The following is a 14,516-nucleotide window of genomic DNA, read 5'->3' as shown; positions in this document are numbered from 1 at the left end:
AAACATAACGGGGTGCAACAGACACGTCTGATATCAACAGCATTACTTATAAAGAAAACACTACTACATTAATTTACACCATATTAAATTGTTCTGAGTTTAGTTACCGTCTAGGCGTTAGCACATAAGTTTTACCAACAGTACATTAACATATTTAATACAAAAAGATCATTAAGCTTCCACAAAAAAAAGCACGCATCGTCAAGCATGTAGCAATTATTCCAGTTTGGGGGTATCTAGAAAGCATGTAAAGAAAACGGGTCAACTACGAATAGTTGGTGAGTTTCACTAATTTAAATAAACAGTGACAAATCATTATAATAATCATATATTAGCGATGTAATTATGCTGAGCCCACGAGTGAAACCTCCGACTATCCACATACAACCCCGTGGCATACTCCGCCCACGAACCTGCCCCAAACCGCTATGCCTAACATTACATAGCAAAATAAATAACAACAAAATAGACATGTGCAACTGGCTGGGAAACATCAGCAAATCCATGCCGGACCAGTTGGGTTTGTCAGACCAATAGTACTATTCACACTCTACCGGCTTTTAGCTAATCACTCGTGTTGCGGGGCCTTACAATGTTAGCAACTCAGACAATCACCATCTTAGTACAATTCCGTACGATTCCCGTACAATAAAATATATATAAATACACGCAAATCCATGCGTTCAGTATGTACTTAAACATTTTAATAGTAACATGCTTTCCGCCCCGAGAAAATATTTAAAAACAATTCAGAAAAAAGGGGCTCGTGAAACTCACCTTATCGCAAGCAAGTAGGTAACACAGTATGCAAGCTACTAGTCCGGATCTGTAATACGATCCCTAAGTTCGTTACTATACAATCACTATTAATATAACTTTAACCGTGTTAACCGGTACATCTGGGGACACTGTTAACCCAGTACTGTACTCGTTCCGGGGGCAATGTTAACCCAGAAACACTTCTCCGGACTCAGATTGTGATATCGTTTAGAGTTCAATAGTCAAAATTACTATTAGTTCGTTTTCCCCGTTTTGCGTGCCTAGCACGGTTATCCGTTTTTACGTTTCAAAAACGAGTTTGGTCACACACGACCCGAAAATAGTTGTTGACTGATAATTTAATTAAGTTGTGAAATTAGAGCTCGGTTTAGACGCCCCGATTGGCCGCGGGACCCGTTTCCGTCTTTAGTGTACCGGAAACTGTTAAATCGGATAAAATTACCCAAATCATCCGAATTATTTTCGGATGATTTATTTTTACCTGTTTAACTCAGTTACATGAAAATAGTTCATTTTTTAGGGTTTTTATACACCAGTCAGCTCGTTTAGGCGAACTTTACCGGTTTACGCGTTTTAAACTTTAAAAGTTTGTTTTTTTTCTATTTTTTTTAGCAAAAATAATTATCCGTTTAATCTCGGATCTTGAAATTTTGCACAAATCACTTTTTGACAGTGGGGAATTTTATAAAAATATTTCCAGAATTAATTTTTATATTTAAAATTTATTTATCTATTTTTAAACACCATTTAAACACTAGATATGTCGTAAATACCAAACGACCTTAGTAAAATCCCAAATTTTTCCTGGATGACCCCTGCCATCCACATAGTCCCCTGTAATTTTTCCAGAACCAAAATCTCTTTTTACATGCCATTTTCACTAAAACCGAGCTAGAAAACCCTAGAACTCGTTTAACCGAAAAACCTACTTAGACTTCTCCAACTGACCTTAAATTTTGTGTGTGACTTTTACATGTTATAAAAAGCTTATTTTGAATTTTCCAGAATTTATCATGATATTTAAATATTTTTCACCATTTTTAGCCAAAACCGAGCATTAAATTCACCAAATATTCATCCTTTGTCCAAAAATTACCAAATTTTCACAGAACTCATATTTTCATGTGTAGATCATCTCTGTGAAATTTCGTATCCTAACTCTAAATTTACCACAATCTGTCCAAATCACATACACTATATAAAAAAAAACCGAACTACCTTGTGTTTTTAGCTTCAAATCGCAAAGATCTTGCTTTCCAGCCTTTGTTAACAACTAGATACAACACCTACAAGCAAAATAACACCACACCAAGCAAGTTACACCCACAATCAAGCCATTTCTTTCATGGGTTCGGTTATGATTTAAAAACAAAGATTTAAACCGTAAAATTTCGTTTTTAGTTCGTTTGAACTCATTCTTAGACCAAGATCATTTGTATATCATAAATACATCCCTTGGTCAAGCAAGATCGGTTTATAGCTCGGGTTTTCACCCCTTTTGAATATAAAACCTCATCTTTGCATTATAAACTCAAAATATGGAACTAAAACTAAGGTTTAGCCATCACAATATGCATTTACCTTGTGTTTTTCTTGCTACAAATCTGGGTTTTTTGAGTGATCATGTGGAGAGAGTAGAAGGATGTTGAAATGCTTGTTAAAAAAAAAATATAAGTGGCAAGGGGTTATACCCCTGCCGATCGGAAGGGACGGGGAGGTGGGGTGGGACCCACCTTTCCATTTCTAGCCATTCATTTGGATTTTGGAAATCCGGATAACGTTTTGGATAATCTGGTTCAGTTCGTTTTTCGGTTAAATGTTTAATTCAGCTTAAAACGAGGCTAAAACGGTTGTTTTCGGCTTAAAAATGAAATTTATATAAAACCGATTTAAAACTTTAAAAAAACTTAAACCATGACATTTATTAACTTAAAACATCATATTATTAATAATTGCGTATCTTTTTCGGCTTGATCGATCGTCTCTTGCTCGGTTTGGTATTAAAGGTTTCGTTTAACGTACCGACGTACCATTAAATCGAAAATTCTTTTTCTTTGCTTTAATTCACTTATCCCGAAGCTTTAATACTTCGTAAACATCACTAAATATCATATATCTCGTCTATAATGTAATCCTTGATTCGTTCGGGCTTCAATAACCGTTAATCGGTTAATCGTATTTCCAATACGATTAACTGTATAATCGAGTATAATCCGTACTGTGAATCATACATACTCGTATAAACGCATTATAATTCATATATTCATTATTAAATAACACATAAATAGTATATACCGGTTAGGGTATACCTGATTTTGCCGGAATCGTTACAAATATCTTCGATCTTGTATTCTGGTTTATCTTCATTCCTTTTCATGAAACCAACATGCATATTCTACCCTTTCTCTTCTCACACCACACTTCCTGCTTAAAAACACACTCCATTAATAATTAACATCTTCGGCATATTTAAAACGAAAAACATTTCAAATATATAAACTTAACAAACACCTTGGTACCATCGGGCATACAAACAGGACAACACAACATTCCATATATATCTTTCTTACACAAACACCTGATCAGACGTAAACCATTAACATTTTCTTCACAAGAACCTCTTAGTTTTCGGACAGCCTCGATTGCCACAAGAAATCAGCAGATGAAGCTCTATAAAATGTGCGATTCACACGGGCTAAGTTGCAGATCTCCGGTGGGTCAAATTGATCAAGAATCATGGCTAAACAGTTCTCCGGTAAGTCTCCAAGACTTGGTGGTTTGCCACTCGTTGGAGCTTCATTGTTAGTGTCCGGAAAGTTGCATGAGATATTCCAAATCCCATATGAAAAATAAGTAAGATTATGTTTAGATGGATGACTTCTTATACTAGGCAAATGACTTGAATATTTTTTTTATTGCTTTATTTTATTAATCTAATTCTAATTAGACAGGATTTGTTAGACCAGGGTTGGGTCTTAAGACCCAACCTAATACCCTGCTAGGCTTGATTTTTTTAAAGAAAAATGTATATATATTTTTATCAGAGATAATATGTATATTTAATGTTTAAACTCAATTATTAATTCTCAAAGACGACCATGTGTTAGTCACACATCTTTTAAAACATTGTTTATGACAAACTGAAAATTTTTCTTACTTTTTCAGACACTCATCACGACTTGACTCAAATTTTCGGGACGAAAATTCTTTAACATGGGAATGATGTGACAATCGTCAATTTCAGGTTAACTCCGTTAACGCAACTCCGTCAATTCAAACTTTAGATTATTGAATCTAAAGGCAAACCTCATTACATTTAAACTAGGGTTTAAATGACGCTTAACACTTACTACATGTGTAGTAGTCTTTCGGGATTTGCACCGAAACGCAAACGATTGATGAATAAACGAAAAACACTAAAACACTAATTATGTGATAATTATGTGTTAGGATTATGTGTTATGTGATAATATTATTGTCATGTTAATTTAATGTGCAAGTTATGATAGAATGTTCTAGAAAAAGTAATACTTAATGTTAACTTAATGTGCAAGTTATGATAGAAGGTTCTAGAAAAAGTAATACTTAGGAGTTGAGGGGCCAAAGTGTAACATATTCCTTTATAAATACATGGTAAACCTAAACCCTAACCTCATACCTATTCCCCTACAAAAATTGGCAGCCATCCCCTCCCTTTATTTCCTTGAGATCGATTAATATACACACACACACAATCAAGATCTTTCAAGTTTGATTGAAGATTAAGGTGCTAGGAAGGTATACACAACTATTCTATGTATCCTCTATGTTTAATTGTTAGTTTTATTGGGTTAATTGTAAACCTTTATGGCTGATTTCTTGGTATTATGATATTCATGTGATTCTTGATTTAATTGATGATGATTGATAACTAGTTTGATAGTATTGCATGTTAATTGTTGTGTCCTTGATTGTGAGTTCAAATAAAACCCTAATCTTGTATGTATGGTGTGATTGATATGCATGGATAGTAGTTATAGTGTCTAGAGGGTTATATGGATGCATGATAGTTCATAGATTGTTATTATGATGAGTTTTGATGTGAACAGATTCTGGACAGAACGTATATACGATGTTTAACTGACTGTAACGAACTGTAAACGTGAAAATTGATTGAGATTGTGGGTACTGCAGTAAACTAGGTTGAGTCTAGTTTCTGTGAAGTATAAATTCGTAATTTTTGGATAAGTGGAAGTATACTTTTATGATTTTACAAAAACGTGATGCAAAGCTGAGCTGTTAGACCTGCTGTTAGGTTATGTTGTAAATGTTATATCTCATGAACTACGAGACCAATTGGGTTGGTTCCACTTCTGGAGGTTGACTCACTGAGTTAGGAACCAAACCCAAGTGGTCTTGCATTTATTGGATTTTTCGTTTAACGGGAATTGTAAATAACATTCTGTTGCGCATGAATCTGACTGATATGAGTTTGCTGTAATGTTTTGGTCATTATAAGAAAAATATGTGGAATAAAAATAAGATGAAATATGTTCTGTAAACCTAAGATATGTATGCTTCTGTGGTGATTTTTGGTGAATTAATTGAGACGTTATGATCGGTGAGCTAGTGCAATCTTTCAAGTAGAAATTCTGTCATAACGAAACTAGCTGCTGAGTTGTATAGGAATGCATGAAATATGATAGTTTTTATAAAATTGTTGTATTTTGACCAAAATACCCTTGCAGGGAATAGTTGTTAGTTGATTGCCATGAATTGACCAAATTGCCCTTATGGGGAATAATGGTTAGTTAGTCTTTGTTTGTTGACCAAAATGCCCTTACGGGAATAATTGCTAGTGATATACATTATTAGTACGTGACACGAAAGTAATTGCTCACTCATGTATCGTATCACAATTTTACTTGTTTAAGTCACACACGATTCACAAACGAAACACGAAACATGTTACGTGCATAGATATTATGTGCCGAGTCTAGAGACTCGTTAAACATTCCGATACTTAGAAAATCTCTTTGTTATTTTAGAACGCTAGAGAGTTTTCTACGACGCGCATCACTCGGTGATCTAGATCGGATATTCTTCGCAAACAGTGAGTTCACTTACCCCACTCTTAAACTGTTTTCAAACGTTTTTCACTTGGGGGAGATAACATACTCCGATAAACATATTTTCTGAGATAAACGCATATGAAAGATTTTGTTATAAATTATATATCACTTGTAAAGGCTAAGCGGCATACATAACATTTGAAGTCCCACACATCGGACCGGTTAATATTTGGAATAGCGAGTCACTTTTGGGTAGTACTACTGGGTTTGACAAACCCCACCCGACGCTAAGCTCAACTGGAGGTTGAGTGGGTGTAAATTTTGGCTAACACTTACCATGGTCTGGAGGACCTGGTGACGGGCACTTGATAAACAGTCAGCTTCGGTCGCGAACCACTTAGCGATACTTGTTGTATAGATTAGCTACCTATCGATATATAATTTGACATAACACTATCTGGTAATGCAAAACACTTAAACGCTGTAACGTGGTTACACACTTAAACGCTGTAACGTGGTTGCACACTTAAACGCTGTAACGTGGTTACACACTCAAACGTCGTAACGGGGTTACGCAACATTTAAACGTCGTAACGAGGTTACGCAAAACGCTAAACGATTTATCTTATTTTACTTGTGAACTCACCAACCTTGTGTTGACACTTTTAGTATGTTATTCTCAGGTAGCCGAGGCGGGCGCGCGGTTTAGGAGCATGCATTAATGAAAACACTTTTATTCTGCAAACTTAATTTTAACAGTTACATTTGGTTTTAAGTCGTCCTGCGTGACGCAACTTTTGAATTAAGGTTTTACGCTTCCGCACTTACTTTCATTTAAACGTTTTTCCTTGGTTTGATTATAACTAATGATTCCGATCCTGCCAGTTCACACCCTCTGACGGTAAAACTCCGTTAGTGGATTTTGAGGGTGTGACAGATTGGTATCAGAGCCATTGGTTATAGCGAACTAGAAGCTGCATGCATACTAGACTATAACCGCGACGACCCATTAGTTATAATGATACGCACTGCATAGGTTTGTGTAGTCTTTGTTGTCTTATCTCTTTACCTCTTTCACTCAGACGCGCGCATACACGGCATACCTGTAGAGATGTCGACGCCATCCTCATCATCGTCCGATCTGATGACTCATGCTCACGGGAAGGAACCGCAATTACCTACCGCATTGCCACCCCGAGTAGTCCCGGAACTCGAAACACCCGCACCAAAGAGGTACCGCCTATCCGGAGGCATTTACGAAAACGACGTTAGTTGGGATTGGTACCCTAACATGATCAGACGTATGGTCTATCGCGAACAAGTTCCCCCGTTACCTCACCCGAACCACCCTGCTTATCCCAACACCCTACCACCCATAACCGAACCTGTGGAGCGAGTTCTCGCAGCTGTCGTTTCTTGTTGGGAGCGTGATGTGGGTTACATGCGCTACACGAGAGAAAATGTTTCCAGACTGTTTAAAGACGGAACCGAGACTCAGGAGGAGATTGCCCGCATGGCAGCGGCAATGAAAGAAATGCAAGAGACTAGTGAGCAACAAACGAAGGTTATGATGAAGATGCAAGCCGAGATGATAGACTTGCAAGAGCAACTCCAAGAAGCAAGGACCCGAACCGAGATAGCACTCGAGCGTTGCGATGACCTACAAATGCAACTTGCTCAGAACGCAGCCGAACCCGAGGCAGAGTCTGAGGCCGAGCCTGAGGCAGATCCTGAAGAAGATCCTGAAGAGGAACCTGAGGAGGACCCCGAGGAAGATCCCGAGGAGGAGCCTGAAGAAGAACCGGCTGAGGAGGAGGCACACTCAGAGGTGTCCTCAGACGATGTGCAAATGTGCAAATTCTTGGATTGGAACTAGCTAACGCTATGAACTGAGAGGAGTTCAAAGACTTGATGCGAGAAGAGTATTGTCCGAGGGAGGAGATTTCAAAGTTGGAGTCGGAATTTTGGTCATTGAAGATGGTGGGTTCGGAAATCGAAGCCTACACTACCCGTTCTCACGAGTTAGCGGTGATGTGTCCACGGATGGTAGATCCGCCGAGTAAGAGGATTGAAATGTACATTGATGGGTTAGCACCGCAGATTCAGGGCATGGTGACGTCTTCCAGACCAGCCGCGATACAACAAGCGATCCGGTTAGCTCACAAACTGACGGATCAAGCAGTGGCCCAAGGTGCGTTACCACCTAGGGGTTCAACCACTAAGGCCCGTGACAACCCGAGTAATGACAACAACAGCAACAGCAACCCGAGCAGCGGAAAGAGGAAGTTTGACAACACCAGATCCTCATCCTCGAACCTCCCACCGCAACAACACTACCGTAAGCCCGAATTCACTCGGAGCTTTAACAATCAAAGTCACAACAACAATAACAACGGTAGCGGGCAGGGTTCGAGCGGATATGCTGGGAGATATCCAAAGTGCAATAGGTGCAACTATCATCATGTTGGTCAGTGTGACCGTGTCAAGTGTCAAAGATGCGGAAAGATAGGTCACCAAGCGAAGGAATGTAGAGTTGACCTTGCGGCGAAGGGTGCTCCTAAGCCACCGATGACGACTAAGGGATGTTTTGAATGTGGACAGGAAGGTCATTTCCGGAAAGATTGCCCCAAGCTGAAACAGAATGACAATAATAGGGGTAATGGAAGTGGCAGTAACGGTGGAGGAAATGGCAAAGGAAGAGCGTTTGTGATTGGATCAGGTCAAGCCCGCAGAGATCCGCATGTGGTGTCTGGTAAGTTCCCTGTAAACGATTGTTTTGCTTCTGTTTTGTTTGACACTGGAGCTGATAGGAGTTTTGTGTCAAAGGCCTTTAGCCAACTTTTAAACCTTACTCCAACCCCGTTAGACGCTAAGTTTCCTGTTGAATTAGCTAACGGTAAAACTGTAGTAACAACTCATATACTTGCGGGATGTAAGTTGAAACTGTCAGGTCATGTCTTTGACATCGACCTTATTCCTTTTACGCTTAGTAGTTTCGATGTCGTTGTCGGCATGGACTGGTTATCCGAGAACCGAGCGGAGATTATATACCATGATAAGATAGTCCATATTACCACCCCTTCTGGCGAGATCATTCCGGTCCGAGGCGAGAGAAGCGGCATGACCACCAGCGTCATTACCCTTATGAAGGCACAGAAGTATTTACGAAAGGGTCATCCGGCAGTTTTGGCGCAGATTGTTGAGAAACCCGCGGAGGAGAAACGAATTGAAGACATACCGGTTGTGCGAGACTTTCCGGAAGTTTTCCCGGAGGATTTACCTGGACTCCCTCCTATTCGTCAAGTCGAATTTCAGATCGAGTTGACACCCGGTGCAGCACCCATAGCACGAGCCCCGTATCGGCTCGCACCGGCGGAACTTCAGGAGTTGTCCACCCAGTTGCAAGATTTGTTGGATAAAGGTTTTATCCGACCTAGCTCATCGCCATGGGGAGCCCCTGTCTTGTTTGTCCGAAAGAAAGACGGGACTTTCCGAATGTGCATCGACTACCGGGAATTGAACAAGGTGACGGTCAAGAACCGTTATCCTTTACCCCGAATTGATGATTTGTTTGACCAGCTTCAGGGATCGAGTTACTACTCGAAGATCGATCTACGATCCGGTTACCACCAGCTGAGAGTGCGCGAAGATGATATTTCAAAGACGGCTTACAGAACACGGTATGGTCACTACGAGTTTTCAGTTATGCCTTTTGGCCTAACCAACGCACCAGCCGTATTTATGGATCTCATGAATCGAGTATGCAAGGCGTACCTCGACAAGTTCGTGATTGTTTTCATCGATGATATTCTCGTCTATTCCAAGAACGAGACTGACCACGAAGAGCACTTAAGGATAATTCTGGAACTACTGAAGAAGGAACAACTGTATGCTAAACTCTCGAAATGTGAATTTTGGCTTCGCGAGGTTCACTTTTTAGGACATGTGATCAACGAGAATGGTATCCATGTCGATCCCGGTAAGGTAGAGGCCATCAAAAACTGGGAAGCACCTAAGACTCCGACTGAGGTGCGGCAATTCCTAGGACTGGCCGGCTACTATCGGCGTTTCATCGAGGGATTTTCAAAGATTGCTCAACCCCTCACCGCTTTGACTCACAAGGGCACTAAGTACAACTGGGGTGACGCGCAAGAAACTGCTTTTCAACTGTTGAAAACCAAGCTTTGTAGCGCCCCTATTTTAGCCCTCCCCGAGGGAACGGAAAATTTTGAGGTACACTGTGACGCATCTATACAAGGTCTCGGTTGTGTGCTGATGCAACTCGAGAAGGTTATAGCCTACGCCTCTAGACAACTACGGGTTCACGAGAAGAACTACACGACCCACGATTTGGAACTCGGAGCTGTAGTGTTTGCTCTAAAGATATGGAGGCATTACTTGTACGGTACCAAGTTTACCATTTACACCGACCACAAGAGCCTCCAACATATCTACGATCAGAAAGAGCTGAACATGCGACAGCGTCGTTGGGTCGAGCTGCTTAAAGATTATGATTGTGCCATCAAGTACCACCCTGGCAAGGCCAATGTGGTGGCCGACGCCCTCAGCAGGAAAGAAACAGATAAACCCAGACGAGTGAGAGCATTGCAACTCACGATTCATGCCAGCTTACCCGATCAGATTCGCGATGCGCAACTGGAAGCTTTGAAAGATGATAATCTTCCATCGGAACTCATGCGGGGCATGAGCAAGCAACTTGAAACCAGATCGGACGGGGTCCGATATTTTGAGAACCGGATTTGGGTTCCACGATACGGAGAGTTGAGAACTCTAGTGATGGACGAAGCTCACAAGTCCCGATATTCTATCCACCCTGGCTCAGATAAAATGTATCATGATTTAAAGGAACTTTACTGGTGGCCGAACATGAAAACCGACATTGCCACCTACGTGAGCAAATGCTTGACTTGTGCCAGAGCCAAGATAGAATACCAGAAACCATCTGGTCTACTGCAACAACCGGAACTCCCAATGTGGAAATGGGAACAAATCTCAATGGACTTTATTACGGGTTTGCCTAAGACACCGACGGGATGCGATACCATCTGGGTGATCGTTGACCGGTTGACTAAATCGGCACACTTCCTAACAATTAAGGAAACGGACAAAATGGAAAGACTGGCTCATGTATACATGAAAGAAGTGGTGTCTAGACACGGAGTGCCTGTCTCGATCATTTCCGATCGAGATTCTCGTTTCACCTCGCACTTTTGGAAGTCGCTGGAAAGCGCACTGGGCACCCGTCTCGATATGAGTACAGCATACCATCCTCAGACGGATGGGCAAAGTGAACGGACTATTCAGACCCAGGAGGACATGTTGCGTGCATGCGTGTTGGATTTCGGAAAAAGTTGGGAACCCCACTTACCTTTGGTAGAGTTTTCGTATAATAACAGCTACCACGCAAGTATTAACGCAGCACCGTTTGAAGCACTAGACGGACGGAAGTGTCGATCACCGCTCTGCTGGGCAGAGGTGGGTGACAGCCAAATCACTGGTCCAGAACTGGTACTCGAAACTTCAGAAAAGATTGTTCAAATCCGAAACCGCATGGCAGCAGCACGTGATCGCCAAATGAGTTACGCTGACAAGCGCCGAAAACCTCTCGAATTTCAAGTAAACGATCGAGTGTTACTCAAAGTCTCACCTTGGAAAGGTGTGGTTCGCTTTGGAAAACGAAACAAACTCAACCCACGATATGTTGGTCCTTATCGGATAACGGAACGCGTTGGTCCAGTGGCGTACCGACTGGACTTACCAGCAGAACTCAGTAGTGTACACAATGTTTTTCACATGCCTATCCGATGAAACTCAAGTAGTCCCTTTGGAGGAACTACAAGTTGATGAACAGTTACGCTTCGTTGAAGAACCAGTTGAGGTTTTGGATTGGGAAACCAAAACGCTCAAGCACAGCAAAATTCCAATTGTTAAAGTTCATTGGAACTCGAGACGTGGACCGGAGTTCACGTGGGAACGCGAGAATCAAATGATGAAAAAGTATCCTCACCTTTTTGAAGGGCTGACCAAACATAGAAAACCGCGAAACCCGGCAAACCGTCAGAAATCACCGGAGGTATGAATTAAATTTCGGGACGAAATTTCTTTCTACTAGGGGATGATATGACAAACTGAAAATTTTTCTTACTTTTTCAGACACTCATCACGACTTGACTCAAATTTTCGGGACGAAAATTCTTTAACATGGGAATGATGTGACAATCGTCAATTTCAGGTTAACTCCGTTAACGCAACTCCGTCAATTCAAACTTTAGATTATTGAATCTAAAGGCAAACCTCATTACATTTAAACTAGGGTTTAAATGACGCTTAACACTTACTACATGTGTAGTAGTCTTTCGGGATTTGCACCGAAACGCAAACGATTGATGAATAAACGAAAAACACTAAAACACTAATTATGTGATAATTATGTGTTAGGATTATGTGTTATGTGATAATATTATTGTCATGTTAATTTAATGTGCAAGTTATGATAGAATGTTCTAGAAAAAGTAATACTTAATGTTAACTTAATGTGCAAGTTATGATAGAAGGTTCTAGAAAAAGTAATACTTAGGAGTTGAGGGGCCAAAGTGTAACATATTCCTTTATAAATACATGGTAAACCTAAACCCTAACCTCATACCTATTCCCCTACAAAAATTGGCAGCCATCCCCTCCCTTTATTTCCTTGAGATCGATTAATATACACACACACACAATCAAGATCTTTCAAGTTTGATTGAAGATTAAGGTGCTAGGAAGGTATACACAACTATTCTATGTATCCTCTATGTTTAATTGTTAGTTTTATTGGGTTAATTGTAAACCTTTATGGCTGATTTCTTGGTATTATGATATTCATGTGATTCTTGATTTAATTGATGATGATTGATAACTAGTTTGATAGTATTGCATGTTAATTGTTGTGTCCTTGATTGTGAGTTCAAATAAAACCCTAATCTTGTATGTATGGTGTGATTGATATGCATGGATAGTAGTTATAGTGTCTAGAGGGTTATATGGATGCATGATAGTTCATAGATTGTTATTATGATGAGTTTTGATGTGAACAGATTCTGGACAGAACGTATATACGATGTTTAACTGACTGTAACGAACTGTAAACGTGAAAATTGATTGAGATTGTGGGTACTGCAGTAAACTAGGTTGAGTCTAGTTTCTGTGAAGTATAAATTCGTAATTTTTGGATAAGTGGAAGTATACTTTTATGATTTTACAAAAACGTGATGCAAAGCTGAGCTGTTAGACCTGCTGTTAGGTTATGTTGTAAATGTTATATCTCATGAACTACGAGACCAATTGGGTTGGTTCCACTTCTGGAGGTTGACTCACTGAGTTAGGAACCAAACCCAAGTGGTCTTGCATTTATTGGATTTTTCGTTTAACGGGAATTGTAAATAACATTCTGTTGCGCATGAATCTGACTGATATGAGTTTGCTGTAATGTTTTGGTCATTATAAGAAAAATATGTGGAATAAAAATAAGATGAAATATGTTCTGTAAACCTAAGATATGTATGCTTCTGTGGTGATTTTTGGTGAATTAATTGAGACGTTATGATCGGTGAGCTAGTGCAATCTTTCAAGTAGAAATTCTGTCATAACGAAACTAGCTGCTGAGTTGTATAGGAATGCATGAAATATGATAGTTTTTATAAAATTGTTGTATTTTGACCAAAATACCCTTGCAGGGAATAGTTGTTAGTTGATTGCCATGAATTGACCAAATTGCCCTTATGGGGAATAATGGTTAGTTAGTCTTTGTTTGTTGACCAAAATGCCCTTACGGGAATAATTGCTAGTGATATACATTATTAGTACGTGACACGAAAGTAATTGCTCACTCATGTATCGTATCACAATTTTACTTGTTTAAGTCACACACGATTCACAAACGAAACACGAAACATGTTACGTGCATAGATATTATGTGCCGAGTCTAGAGACTCGTTAAACATTCCGATACTTAGAAAATCTCTTTGTTATTTTAGAACGCTAGAGAGTTTTCTACGACGCGCATCACTCGGTGATCTAGATCGGATATTCTTCGCAAACAGTGAGTTCACTTACCCCACTCTTAAACTGTTTTCAAACGTTTTTCACTTGGGGGAGATAACATACTCCGATAAACATATTTTCTGAGATAAACGCATATGAAAGATTTTGTTATAAATTATATATCACTTGTAAAGGCTAAGCGGCATACATAACATTTGAAGTCCCACACATCGGACCGGTTAATATTTGGAATAGCGAGTCACTTTTGGGTAGTACTACTGGGTTTGACAAACCCCACCCGACGCTAAGCTCAACTGGAGGTTGAGTGGGTGTAAATTTTGGCTAACACTTACCATGGTCTGGAGGACCTGGTGACGGGCACTTGATAAACAGTCAGCTTCGGTCGCGAACCACTTAGCGATACTTGTTGTATAGATTAGCTACCTATCGATATATAATTTGACATAACACTATCTGGTAATGCAAAACACTTAAACGCTGTAACGTGGTTACACACTTAAACGCTGTAACGTGGTTACACACTTAAACGCTGTAACGTGGTTACACACTCAAACGTCGTAACGGGGTTACGCAACATTTAAACGTCGTAACGAGGTTACGCAAAACGCTAAACGATTTATC

General features: G+C 40.0%; 1 pseudogene; it reads right to left on the bottom strand.

Annotated features, from left to right (window-relative positions):
- Positions 1-14,516, bottom strand: part of LOC143575095 (F-box protein PP2-A13-like) — a 43,620-nt pseudogene that overhangs the window by 6,616 nt on the left and 22,488 nt on the right.

The sequence above is a fragment of the Bidens hawaiensis genome, unplaced genomic scaffold (genome assembly GCF_021521415.1).
Source record: "Bidens hawaiensis isolate Kalapana, Puna unplaced genomic scaffold, B.hawaiensis_p1.1 tig00027297_1, whole genome shotgun sequence".
Lineage (NCBI taxonomy): Eukaryota > Viridiplantae > Streptophyta > Magnoliopsida > Asterales > Asteraceae > Bidens > Bidens hawaiensis.
This window is presented reverse-complemented; position numbering and strand designations above follow the sequence as displayed.